The 14,185-nt window shown below is 31.5% G+C and overlaps 1 protein-coding gene across 3 annotated transcripts in view; it reads right to left on the bottom strand.

Annotated features, from left to right (window-relative positions):
- LOC127725435 (hepatitis A virus cellular receptor 1-like) overlaps positions 1 to 14,185 on the bottom strand; it is a 301,965-nt gene that overhangs the window by 188,426 nt on the left and 99,354 nt on the right. The gene's annotated exons all lie outside the window — the stretch shown is intronic.

The following is a 14,185-nucleotide window of genomic DNA, read 5'->3' as shown; positions in this document are numbered from 1 at the left end:
ACTTTCAAATATGAAACTAACCGCAGCAATAATCTTTTGATGTATAATATGTGTTAATGTATATTATATATATATATATAATATCATTTGTATGTTTTTCATCAAATTCACTTAGTTTAAGCAATATTCACATAGAAATTCACATTTTGTTTATCACGTACCATATGAAATTGCAATAAGAGATAGTTACATCAGGTTGTATTAAATAATCTATTGATGTTTAGCAGACTAGAAAGTAATCCTGTAAAAATGGTAAACTTGTATTACTTCAGTTTACATTTATTTATATTCTAATTTTTATCTCATTTTCAATTTTCGTCTTGTTTGTTTATCGAAATGTGATGCAGGCCAACCAGTTATTTTCCTTATAATACACTACTTCATGCAAAGTTACCTTACTTGTACCACGATCACCCTAAGACGATGAACGATTATTCCTTGATATATATATGATAGACGTTATGGGGAAAATATTATACTGTAGAGAGAATATCCGCACACAAAAAATGAGAATGTGTTGTTTGTTAAAGAAGATTCATTATGAAAGAACAAGCTGTACAACCAAACTATATCTCTTCAAGCTAGGACCAAACCTCTATTTCGTTTTATTGAAATATACTAATAAGGTGTCTTATTTGGTACTCACATATTGCCAAATTTAAAAGAATTTAGATGTGTATGAACGTATATGATAATACATCTTGCTTTCGATTATCTCGTGTTCACAGATATTACAGATTTAAATAGATTTATTTGATCAAATATCAACATAAAAAAATATTACAATTGCAGTAGTATAAAATAATAGCATAATGTTATAAAAAAAAACTGAAATAAAAAAAATCGTAAAACAATTTTTGATACTTAATCTGGATTGCCCCTTAAAGCCTTATGGCTTTTCAAATGGAGTCCATTTGTGTTACATTCATAAGGATATTAAAATATTGTTAAAATAAATCGTTGCAGGTTTTATACTAGTTATGTAATAAAATAATTCACGATAACATTTTTACACCATGGTGGTAATACTTCTTCATTAAGACTAATTATAATATTTGCCATATGAATATGATATTTAATTATCCGTTTTTGGTTGGCAATATCACATAGCATTACCGATTTTCAGCCAATTTAAAGACAATACTGTCACACTAGGGATTCCATATGGATACGGTTGTCAGCTACTACATGCAATTAAAACGTTATTTCATATCACAAGATTCAATCTTTAGGTAGAATAAAGTCGAACTCTTATATATAAGAGATTATATATTCCCGAGTTTGCTTATTGTTTGTCATCATGGGCCGGTTTAGCACTCAATAGATCACAAATTGAAGAATTCAGAAGTTACGCATTGGTCCTTGTTATGCTTCGAGCTCATGTTAATATCGTCTCTGTTTTCGATGTTTCTGTATGATGTATGCTTACGTGACTCGTAACTTTTTCCTTAAGTGTTATTCACAGAACAGATTATATATGAAGTCACAGGTGTTATATCTATACTCGTATTTTACCAGTGACGCGATAGATGCTTGAATAATACGTAAAGTCAATCGAGGGACCAGAGGGTATTCCACTAATAAACAATAGGAAGTTGTCAATTGGAAAACTGTAATCATCAAGTTTTGTCATAAATTATATTGTCCACATATATCAATATTTAGAGGAAAAATCAAGATATGAAGCAGACCTTTCAGATTCGGTAGTATGCTGAATCTTAAGTTCACTCCATAATATGAGATACAAGCACCCACTGAACTATGTATTATCGAATGACAAGCTTCGTACATCTGAAAGTGAAACTAGGCAATATTTTATTTTTGTCTTTGAGAAGGTTGTACGCATTCTTCTTCATTACAAAAGTGATGCGTTCTTTATTTAGTTGGGAGGGCTTTGTTTTTCTACGAATCCACACACATAGGTATACATCTTTGAAACAAATACTTGACAGAAGAACTAAATATATTAAAACGATCCAAAAATAAATTAATACTTTTAAAAAAGTGTTTCCTCATAAGAGGTTTTCTGGATTTACCTCATCTAGAGCTCTTGACAACATGAATGTTAAAGCCGGGGATATATAATGTCTTGAAGCATGAGGGGTTAGCCTTTGCTTATGGTGTGTTTTGTTTTGTTTGTTATATCCGTTCTGCAACGTTTCTAAAAGGTGTTGGATTTTAAAACATATTGGCCTTGAACATCACTGAAGAGAGATAAATTGTCAAAAACAGCTTTCAATTGGTACCGTTAACGTATTGAATAATTATATTGCAAGAAATCTCCTGATACGAAAGGTTAAACCACATGCGGTCAACATTGCCATAAGAAGTTCTAAATGAGACATGTAATAATGGCGGTTTTAAAAGAGCAAAGTACTAGTACGTAAATTGTGTTCAGTTCCGCTATGTTAGGAAAAAATATGTAATATATGTATATTGCTCCTCTTATAAGAAATGAGACCGGGCTTTTTGCGATTTATTCTGCATGTTGTTTCAAAAAGTCATCATATATCATAATTCCAAAGAATTTCATTCAAAATGTGACTGCAATTACGTAAGTGGGACAATTATTTCTTTAAGTCTACCAAATTGTCAACAATTCGTCAGATACCATACAAGGGGACTCGATTCCGTGCCATCGGATAACAAGTTTGTCTTCTTGTTGGAAATCAACGTTGTTAGATTTTATCATGATTTTTTAACAATCATAGAAGTCTGCAATGAAATTGACATATCACGGCGATGTCTAATTTCTTTGTATGTGTATCTGTTTCTTCTTTGCACTTCTATAAAGAAACTATAACATCTTAAATTCATTTCATATCTTTTGATTGTATTGCTTATTGGTTATTGTCAGATGGACAATATTCGTTAACCATTTGTCGTAAATGGTTTAATATAACAATATTAAAATGTACGATAAAGGAAACCGTTCATATATTGCAAATCATTTTTGAAAAGAAAATACAACAATTTTCGTTCTTTTAAGAGAAAATTTATAGATTTTTGTAGGTAGCAATACAAAGGAAAAATCCTTCTGTTTCTAAAAAACAAAGTTTGCGTATTCGGTTCTCCTTTTATTTGTATTTTCGTAATTCCTTTCATTTTCCGTGACTTTTGTGTTGTTTCCCTGCACTGTACTGATGGTAGACAGATGATTGTTTTGCGTTTCCTCTAATCTTCTATTATCATATAATGACTGAAAATCATTTATGTTTAAAGAACTATAATTGTTACTCATATTGGCATTGTCAGTGCTATTAGCTGGCGAAGGTACACTCAGTGTATCATAAATGGTATTTGATCCTGAATATGTCCTATTCTTACACTGCGTCAATATTCGGAACCTATAAATAAAGGCAACAGTAGTATACCGCTGTTCGAAAACTCATAAATCGATAGAGATAAAAACAAATCCGGGTTACAAACTAAAATTGAGGGAAACGCATCAAATATAAGAGGAGAACAACGACACAACAAAAACACAACATTAAAATGTAACACACACAGAAACGAACTATAATATAACAATGGCCATTTTCCTGACTTGGCACAGGACATTTTAAGAAAACAATGGTGGGTTGAACCTGGTTTGGTGGCATGCCAAACCTCCCGCTTTTATGGAAACGTCAAACACAACACCAAAACGACAACATCACATGACAGGACCACAATACAAATAAATGGGAGAACATATAGGACAAAGAAACACACAAATTATAGCTAACAAAAGGTACTAGGCTTAAAATTCAATACGCCAGACGTGCGTCTCGTCAACACAAGACCAACCAGTGACGCTCAGATGAAAAAAGTTTGAAAGCCAAATCAAGTACAAAGCTGAAGAGCACCGAGGACCAAAACTTCGAAAAAGTTGCGCCTAACACGGCCAGGGTTTTCTGCCTGGGACAAGAACATCCTTATTATTTAGAATAATTAATAATTTTGCAAACAGTAAACAAAATAAAACAAGAAATAATTAATTTGGTATATTATATAGTATCAATACAATCTGTTTATTTTAAAATGGGAAAAACGTGATGATTATTTATATTTCTTGGCATAATTGTTTTATAATTTTCATGAAAATCGTTCTTCTAAATATTGATAATGTACCATTTATCTTAAATAAGATTTTGCAAGATAGTATTGGTTGAATATTGGTCAACAATGGCTGTAAATTATTGTTATTTCCATCAGAATTCATGTTTTCCTGATATATAATTCATTTATGTTTTTTTTCTGTTGTTGTAAAAACTCATCAAGTGTATGTATCGCGTCTAAAATTTACAAAATATTTAAACTGGAATTGTTAGCCCCAAAGTTGTGATCAGACAGTAGCCAGACCTTTGGCACTGATATCATTTATAACATACTTTACGTAAATTATCAGTTTACAAATTGAGAAACAATCAATCAATGAATCAATCTAAATTCCCTGAGGCAAAGATGTCCTTGGTGAATAACGATATCTTTTATGTCCCTTTTGGTCATATAACTCATTACGTATTTAGGTTTTTTACAGCTTTGGATCTAACATATTTTCGGCTTGGGCTTTTCTGGTGAGGATAAAAACTCATAAAAGATACTAGGACTATTATCGATATAAGCGATTCGGACGCAGGGAATTTAAAGTGTTATTTTCATTCATTCGCAGCTTAAGTTTCAATTACGTTTCATAAACATTTATCTTGTTATATGAATGCAGCACTATATTCTTCCTTTTGAATATGCTATACTATATTTCCCCTTTTTTAAATTTTCCTTGGAGTTCAGTATTTTTGTGTTATACTTTTTTTATAGATATTATATCAGTTAAATACGTTTTGAACACCCGATTGGGTAAAATCTGTGTTGTAGTAATGGGGCGCAAATTATCATCCGTCAGGTACAAGTATACCGAACTTAGAAGTGGAAATAACAAAGTGTTCTAACTAACCTTCTATAATATAAGACCATAATTGTGGCGATGATGACTGTCGCAACTCCACAAACTGTTGCTGGTAATGCTACGTATAATGTTGTATCCTCAATACCTATAAAATGTTGCAGTTCAGTTACAGAAATTTATATTCATTGTTATAACCTTTCCCTCTGGATTTGGGATTGGAAAAAAACGTAATAAGATGAGTCCAAAGACAGTCGAATAACTCCATATTTAAATATCTCTGTGATTAGAAGAAAAAAAACGATTTTTGAATTGATGTTCAAACTTCGTACAGGAACTTCTTAGAAAGAATGAAAAGAAACTAGCATTATCTCTTAAATTCATGTTCCGCTATATAGCTGATAGCCTCTCACTAAATAATTCAAAATTTGTTGACTATGCTGAACGCATCTAGATCCCATCAAACTTGAAATAACGGGTCTGACATATACATTTAAGTCTGCCTCATAGCTTGACTTACACGATATTCCAGAGCTTGTGTAAACTATCGTGATTTCCATGATAGAGGGTTGCTGATTACAAGAAAACTAAAGGTACCGAGTGGTGAAGGTGCATTCATCCCTTCGACAATTTTACGGACTACATCACTAGTTAGTTGACTATTATGGAATATCTGTTTCACAGATGACGACGGATATCTTCCAATTGTCGTACCCACAATCCCGCCTTATTTTTCCGACATTACTGAATTAGACATATCAACCAATTTGTACTTACATGAGCAACACAACGGGTATCACATAAGGAGCCCGACCTGTTTACCCTTCCAGAGTACTTGCGATTAGACTCCGTCTTTGTGGAGTTCACGATGCTCAGTCTTTAGTTTTCTATGTTGTGTTCTGACGGCTGTTGTTTGTAATTTGGTGGTTTTTCGTTTTTTGACTTGGCGTTGTCAGTTTGACTTCGACTTATGAATAAACTCATCATAGATACCAGGATTGAAATTTTGTACGCCAGATGCGCGTTTCGTCTACAAAAGACTCATCAGTGACGATCGAATCAAAAATGTTTAAAAGGCCAAAAAGACGTAGGAAGTTTAATGCAGAAAAGTTTTGCCAAATACAGCAGATAATGTATTCTGGAAAGGTTATGAGTTTTGGTATCCCTTTTAATGTAATATTTCATACATCTTTTAGAATAGATGGCACACATTGATCAACCATATAGTTTGAGATTTGTTTGGCTTCGTTATTGACGTACATTCTTTCACTGGTAGCAAACATTAACCTTTTTATGATTTCGATTTGTTTCTTGAAACCGTTATGAATTTGTCTTTTTTAAATATCAAATTCTGAAAATCTGGCGTTCCAATCAGTATTTATTTCAAGTTTACTAGTTATAATTGTCACTGTTTTAATGATGCTTGATAATAACAATGCAAAAGGTGTATAAAAAAATTGTTCCAAAATAAAAGGTTTGGTTCAATATAGGGGAACATATTCATTAATCATCCATGTTGATATCATACCGTACTTTTATTCTTAGTACAATGACAATTATTATCTGTCTGCATATTACCACATTTTTACCAAAACAATTGATTAATGTACGTATTATCAAATGGAATTTTCAATATCTATTCGTAGACCGTGTACCTTCAACAACTATCAGCTTAGGGATATTCTATATATAACAAACAGTTGAGGAATGACTATATCGTTTTCAGTCAGCACCAAATATGTTCGGTATTTTTGTTATACTTTTTCCATAGATCAAATTTAGTTATCATACTGCTTTAAGTGTCTGAGATACGAACTTGAACACGAAAATTATACCTTAATTATTATTACACAAAGTTTAAGGTCATGTTGATTGGTACGCTTCCATGTCATATATCAAGCTCTAAATTCGAATGAATCGTATACAACAGAATAACAAAAAACAATTGTAATTTAAACCTTATAGTCAAAAGGATTTAAAATGGGAAATTGATCATTAAAATGTGCAAAGAGTTAACTTTATCTTTTTGTTGTTGATTTGTTTGTCTTGTGCTCACATCTGTACTTGTCACAGTTGCAAAGATAAATTCATCAGTGTCAAAAGATGTTGCTGATATCTGTTTTGTCGTCGTTGTTGTCATTAATGGTATCGGATAGTTCGACGAATGTGGTCTTTGTGCAATTGGGACTGTGGTTAAATATGCAGTTGAACTTCCAGTACCACACGTTAACTTTAGTTTGTTTCCTGTTGAATCATGTACTCCTTTGAATCAAATACATATAAATACGATCCATATAAATTATTCATCTTACATGCAAAGACAACGATAAGAATTGATCTCAATTTAGATATTTAGTATTCAATTCTTTAGTCTAACATCAATAGAAATTAATAAGAATGTGCTGTAAAGTACCATATAAAGAGATTTTAACGGCTTGATGATACAGAAACCAAGCAAGACAAAAAAGAGTGTTTGACATGACCACTAAAGGATAATTAGGCTGTACTTCGTAGTAAATTATCAAACTACTAAAACTGATATCTATGTTATAAAGCAGACATGATTATCCACAGTTATCGCTCGATATTATTGATATACTTTGAACAGAACCGAATAGAATTGGTATAATTGCAACTGCCGGGGAATTTGTGATTTTTGTCATACTTGCGTTTGTTACATTAACTTTTTTTTTATTACAATATATATAGCTACCTGCCTGACAGGTTATTGTGTCAAGGTTGAATATGTATTTTACATCAAGCCATTTTTTTGTCCCTTGAATTAAAATATAAAAAGAACTATAAATCTATCAAACACAATGTTACAAATATTCATTGCTCACCAGTCTGTATATATCTAGTCTTAGATTTCAGTTTTTTTTTGTATCTGCAATTGTATCTAAACATATTTGTTTTGAGGGTAAAATATATTTGTGAGTAAGGCTTTTGCTCATATCTTTATTTGTCAAGAAACTTTGTGTGAAATGATTAATTTAGGTCAATTACAATTATGGTACATTGCCATAGCAGATCTCTAGCAAATTTATATAAAATAATTAACAAATGGAACAATTGTGAATTATTCTTCAGACTGATTCAAGAAAACGTCACAGTTATTCTCTTGTTACACAAAGCATATACATTTTACATGTTTTAATACTGAAACATTATTGAAATATGAACTGTGGTTTTTAAAAATAATCTAAAAGTCAATTGGTTCAAATGTTCGGCACAAACGTATCAAACACCGGAAAGTGATGCACAAGAAAAACCAGGTTTATTTTTTGGTAAAAAGATTTCCATTTAAAAATAATAATTAATGATTTTTTCTTCACCTCTCTACTAAAGGAGACTTTAACCAATATAAGCAATACAGTCAAATGGAATAACTAATCAGGAATGAATTTCAATTTGTTAGTTTCTAAGTCTTTAAAACAATTAATTAAATGGATGCGTTTAAACATTTACACCGTGATATGCATCAGCATCAATGGAAAGACATCTCAAGAGACTTTGAGGATCGTAAAAGAAAAGACTGATCAGATCTTACAATATTTATTTCCAACCAGAAGACAAACAATAGTGTAGAATTCTTGGAATCGAACCACCTTCCTTTGTACCTGTTGTTACTGTCCGTAATTTGGAAGTCCTTGAGAAATATTTGTCAAACTTACGTCATTGCAATTGAAACTAGAATGAACTACTTTGGTGTTATCATTAAAAGTGTAATTTTGGAACAACATCCATAATAGATAGCATTTAAATGGTATAAGATATTATAAGAGGAGCCGTATTCTCCATTTTTATTCAACGAAAATAACAGAACTGGACAAAAGTTTTGTAAATGTCTCCATTGAAACTTCCTCAGGCAAGGTTGACAAAAGATATTTTGAATTATTCTAGTAAGGCGATATTTGACAATTTAATGTTTCACTTACATTAATAGTGCCAATTTTACTACACAAGATACATTCACATATCGACATACAACGTCTCGTATGTTATACTCCAGGCCAAACGTTTTGAAAACCGAAAACCCAATACTAACGTCGTGGAGGTGATAAAACCAGGAAGACCATACCTAAACATGGAATCATAGCTATTGATGTGTGATACATTCCTTATTCAAAATTGATTACCAAAGTGTATACTACGTAACCGCGAATTTCATTAAAACGATATCCGTAATGTCATGCCACTACCTAGGTACTAGGCTGGTGATACCCTCGAGAACTTACAATCCATCAGCAAAGGTATCGACTCAGTTGTAGTAATACAATAATGTTACCATTTGTACTACGCTAGATGCATATTTTTACAACATGTTATAAAATCCAAAACCTTATACAAACGTTGAAGACATGATATAACAAAAACGGACCGAAATTAAAGATAAACATTCCATGCTTTAAGTGTTTATATGTCAACGGATATATATTGTTTTTTATAGTTCATAATGAAGGTAAGTCCTGAAATGTTAATTCTGTTTTTGGTAATCTTTAAAGATTAACTTCTTTTGTCAATTATCCATTTCAAAGTTCCATAACTATTTGTATGGAACTGCTGAAAATAAAAAAAAACAAAAAAGAGAAGAGATATCGTTGACATGAATCATGCTTAGAAGTTAACTAAAAAGAAATATATTGTCAGATTTGTCTGTGCGCGACCTTTTGCTAGCTATTTATACATACGCATAGAGTAAAAAAGATGTATCTGACTCTGGGTACACATTATACATTAAATTTCTTTACAAACGGTATAGAGACTCCTGAACTGACAAAAAACATCATTTACTGTTACTGTTCATACTTTGGCAAATCATATACTTATATCTAATCATCATTGATTTATAAGTTCATTGTTTGTATATTTATGATGTTAAAATCATTCGAAACAATGTCACGACATTTTGAAATGTTTGTTTTTCAGTGCTCTCTAAAATCGTTTTTGACTTGTTGTTCCAGCAGTTTTGATTGGAGTTCCACTAATGACATTGAAGTAGAAGAAACGCCTGCTCAGTGGACAAAGTTATACGCCTGGTATCTTTGATCTTTTTAGAATATTTTTTAGAGGCAGCTACTTACTTAATTTATTGGCAAAAAGGAAGATGTTAATTTCCTCATTGTTAACCTGCGATTTCTGTGTAGCAATATTGTAGACACATACGAAGTATTTTTCGCTCAGTCAATTACATGTTATAGGCTTTCATTTTCTATTATCATGTTCTTCTTAGAGAGCTGTTTTTTTATATTGAGGTATTAAAAGCAGGCTTCTTTATTAGTAATATTATTAAAAATTCTCAATTCGATGATCGACTACGTCGTCTCTATAAACAGTGTTTTTCTTCACAAATTGTAATTGATCATACAAAGGCTTAGTTAAAGGACATAAATATCCAACAGTATGAAGAACAAAACTGGAATACACCAAAGATGATATATATCATCAAAATACTGGACCTTTTAATCTACAGCAGATTTCTTGTGTGTGATGTATTAATATTTCAACAAATAGTTGGTATTCAAATGGTTGATAATTATTCATCTGTACTGGCCGACTTGTTTTGTTACTCATATGAAGCAGAATTCATAAAAAACACCTTTTTAAGGACAAAAATATGATATTTCTTAGTTCTTTTATTTTCACTTAGTAATATATTAATGATATCCTATAACCCAATAATTTAGACTTCAGTGTGTGCTTATTTCCAGCTGAACTTCAGATTAAGCATATTAACAACACAACATATCGTGGTCTTTATCCCTTGATGCTGACACACATGGACGACTTCAAATTAGAATCTATGACAAAACTTGATTAGTCTTTTCTTTTACGATCCTCAAAGTCTCTTGAGATGTCTTTCCATTGATGCTGATGCATATCACGGTGTAAATGTTTAAACGCATCCATTTAATTAATTGTTTTAAAGACTTTGAAACTAACAAATTGAAATTCATTCCCAATGAGTTATTGCATTTGACTGTATTGCTTGTATTGGTTATTGCCACACTAACAAGATTTGATAAATCAACTGTCGTGAACGATTTAATATATGATTATTTTGGAAAGTATGAATTACGGTAGATGATTATTCATTAACGACGACAGAAACCGTTCATATATTGCAAATCCTTTTTAAAAAGAAATCACTCAAATGTTTATTCTATTACTTATTTTAGGACGTATAAAATAAAGGAAAAATTTCTACTCCTAAAAAACGAGATTTGCGTATTCGCTTCTCCTTTTATTTGTATTTCTTGTAGTTTCCTTGGTCATTATGTTGTTTCCCTGCGCTGTACTGATAGTAGACAATGGAATGATGTGCGTTTCACCTAATCTTCTATTATCAATTGTTGACTGAACATCATTTATATTTAACGAACTATAATTGTTACTGATTCCGGTATTGTCAACGACATTTGCTGATGAAGGTAAACTCAGTGTGTCATAAATGGTATTTGCTCCTGAACATGTCCTTTTCTTACACTGCGACAATATTCGGAACCTATAAAACATGACATAATACATTTGGTACTTATTGATCTATAAATAGAATTAAAGAATTAAAGAAATGTGTTGATCTTAAAAAGTCGATAATGTACAGATATCGTATATCTTTTGTAATAAAGTCTCATAATGTTTCATGCAAATAGTGCTTTTTAGAGTTGAAAAAGTATCATTGATCTTGATATAAGTGCTCTTCAAATTTCATATATTTGTAAGGAGGAGATTCTGTTATTTATTGTTAAATCAAATACTATCTCTTTTTACAACTGCCATCATATTCTGATTTAATACTAAAAGGATATACTTGATAGATATTATGATTCAGAATAATACTTTTGATGTATTAATGTTAGAAACAGTGATACATATATTAGCCAATCTTTGAGTTTTAATTTATTGCAAGTACACGTGGAATTTCCTCTCGTGTATTTTTGTAGGGTTTATCTTGTCCTTAGTTATAATCGGATGGGTAGATATACAAATGAGGAGATATGGAAGGTAGTCAGTAAGATCACTTTCCACCAGACTCCTAATAACACGCATGTAAGCATCTATAGATCATCAAACGGCCTTCAACAATTAGCAAAACCCATACAGTATAGTCTAGACAAGGCTTCATCATTACAACTAAGAAAATTTCAGTCGATTTTTACAGACGGAAAATAAAGTAAAGAATAATTCGTTGATCACCCTTAAATGCTTGCGTAGATACCAAACTTCGTGGAAATATATAGATTCCCTCTAAAACAAATTTGGTTGATTCCTTTAACAGCCGCCAATCCCCTTGCAAAAAGTAATAAAAAGACAATGACGAAGGATTCAATGAAACCGAGCCTCTTTTATATGAAACATATGTGCACATAAGCAATGATTGATTGATTCTGCCATCAAATTTCGATCATGCTTGCTATCGTTACTTAAATTATAAAGAGCCTAAACCGCCAAGGTGGTAAATAAACCCCTGCTCAAGAGAATAAAGTTTCTGGAGAAAAATAATTTTAGTTAACGCGTCATATAAGTGAAAGATTGAGCGAAACTTAAGAAAATTAGAAAAATACAATGAAGCACATATCAGTGGTAACTTTATGAAAATGATATATTTCATTGTCCTTTATTTACCACCCAACAACTAGGACAAATTTAGCATCGCTTAATATTTAGAAAATTGAACAATTGTAACCAATAGCAAATATGATTACCGAATATATTTATTAAAACCCGACAATATGGTGCATTATTTAATAGAAAATTCCCTACAAAAATTTGACTATATCCAAAATAAAACAAAACAACGTTCGCGCTTTTCTTGCATGCAGACATACAGGTGGTCTTGAATCCGGAGTTAAAAGGTCATACCTGGCAGCAATTTCAAGACGGTAGAAATCACTGCCTCAGGTATTACAACCTTTAAGAATTCTGATATTTGAACCTAACTAATACGTATCAAACAAATTTGTCACTGTTGTCTTAAAATCTGGAGACAATTCTGATAATACTTCAAAGGACCAAGAAACCATACTACTGCAGTTGATTACTATATTAATTGTAACCTTAAAAGTCATGTTTGATGACCTCAACTGTCATTAAACAAGGCTTACACTGTTCCTAGTTTAAACATATTTTATTTACTCAAAGTAAAAACGGATTGGACACAAGTAAACCATACTTATTACAATATATAACAATACAATGTTAATATGAGCATGCAATATTTCAAGATATACAATACTTTACAAGTGTAGCTATTGAAAAAAAAATGACAAAAATAATAACTGGAAAACTGGTAATGATGTTGATGATGTGAATTACCGCAAATACTCTATTCAGTACCATATGGCAAGAATTCTCTCGGACCTCTTGATGAATTCAAAAACATGTTTAAATATTTGAACGTTTGTTGCCACTGTTTCTAACAAAAATAGAAAAAAAATGTTATTAAGGAAATGTTATATGCATGTACGTCCGTAAAACACGCTATTAAGTAAGGTTAATTCCGATTCAATATGTGAAAAAAACTTTTTAGTAGCTCACCTGACACAAAGGGCCATGGGAGCTATTGTCATCATTTGGCGTCCGTTGTCGTCGTCTGTCTTCGTCCACGTAAATTTTTTCAAAGATCTTCTCATCTGAAAATACTGAACCAGACTTAACTTGAGGTGAATGATAGGAGTTACTACCCTTGAAGACAATTTTTTTTTTTGCCGAAACTTTGATAGATAGCGAAATCTTCAGACAGCAAAAGTGTTCAGCAATAAAGTCCTACAAATAAGTCAACATGAACGAATTCCTCAATTGATCCCGTATAGGAGTTACTGTTTACCACTTTTTTGTTGTTAAAGAATCTATGATAAATAGAGAAAGCTTTAAATGACATGTTGAAACACGCATTAATATACATTAAACAGCAAAATAATCCTTGATGCACGATCAACACCAAACATTCCAGGTAAGTGAGTCAGGCTGTGAGGAGCCTCTGGTTGTTTTTATTGTTTCCATGTGGGATTATTAACGTACAATTTACCGATGTTTAGAAGGCACATTCGTAAAACGCATGCTGCTTTTTTTCTGCATAAAAGATTGGTATATACAATAGCTACCATCTTTAGAAATAGGGATTATAAAACACATAAAACTATAGTAAAGAAGTTTTCAAAATACGTAAAGTGGAAATTGGTAACAACTTTTAAAAAATGATTTATTCATATTTTTTTTTTCTCAAAAGACCCTTTAATATGATCAAAAGATGAAGAAAATGATGATGGAATTCTGTTTAACGTCCATTGGATAATATCC

This window comes from Mytilus californianus, unplaced genomic scaffold, assembly GCF_021869535.1.
Source record: "Mytilus californianus isolate M0D057914Y unplaced genomic scaffold, xbMytCali1.0.p SCAF_15, whole genome shotgun sequence".
Taxonomy (NCBI): domain Eukaryota; kingdom Metazoa; phylum Mollusca; class Bivalvia; order Mytilida; family Mytilidae; genus Mytilus; species Mytilus californianus.
The sequence above is the reverse complement of the archived record's forward strand: the minus strand, read 5'-3'. Positions and strand labels throughout refer to the sequence as shown.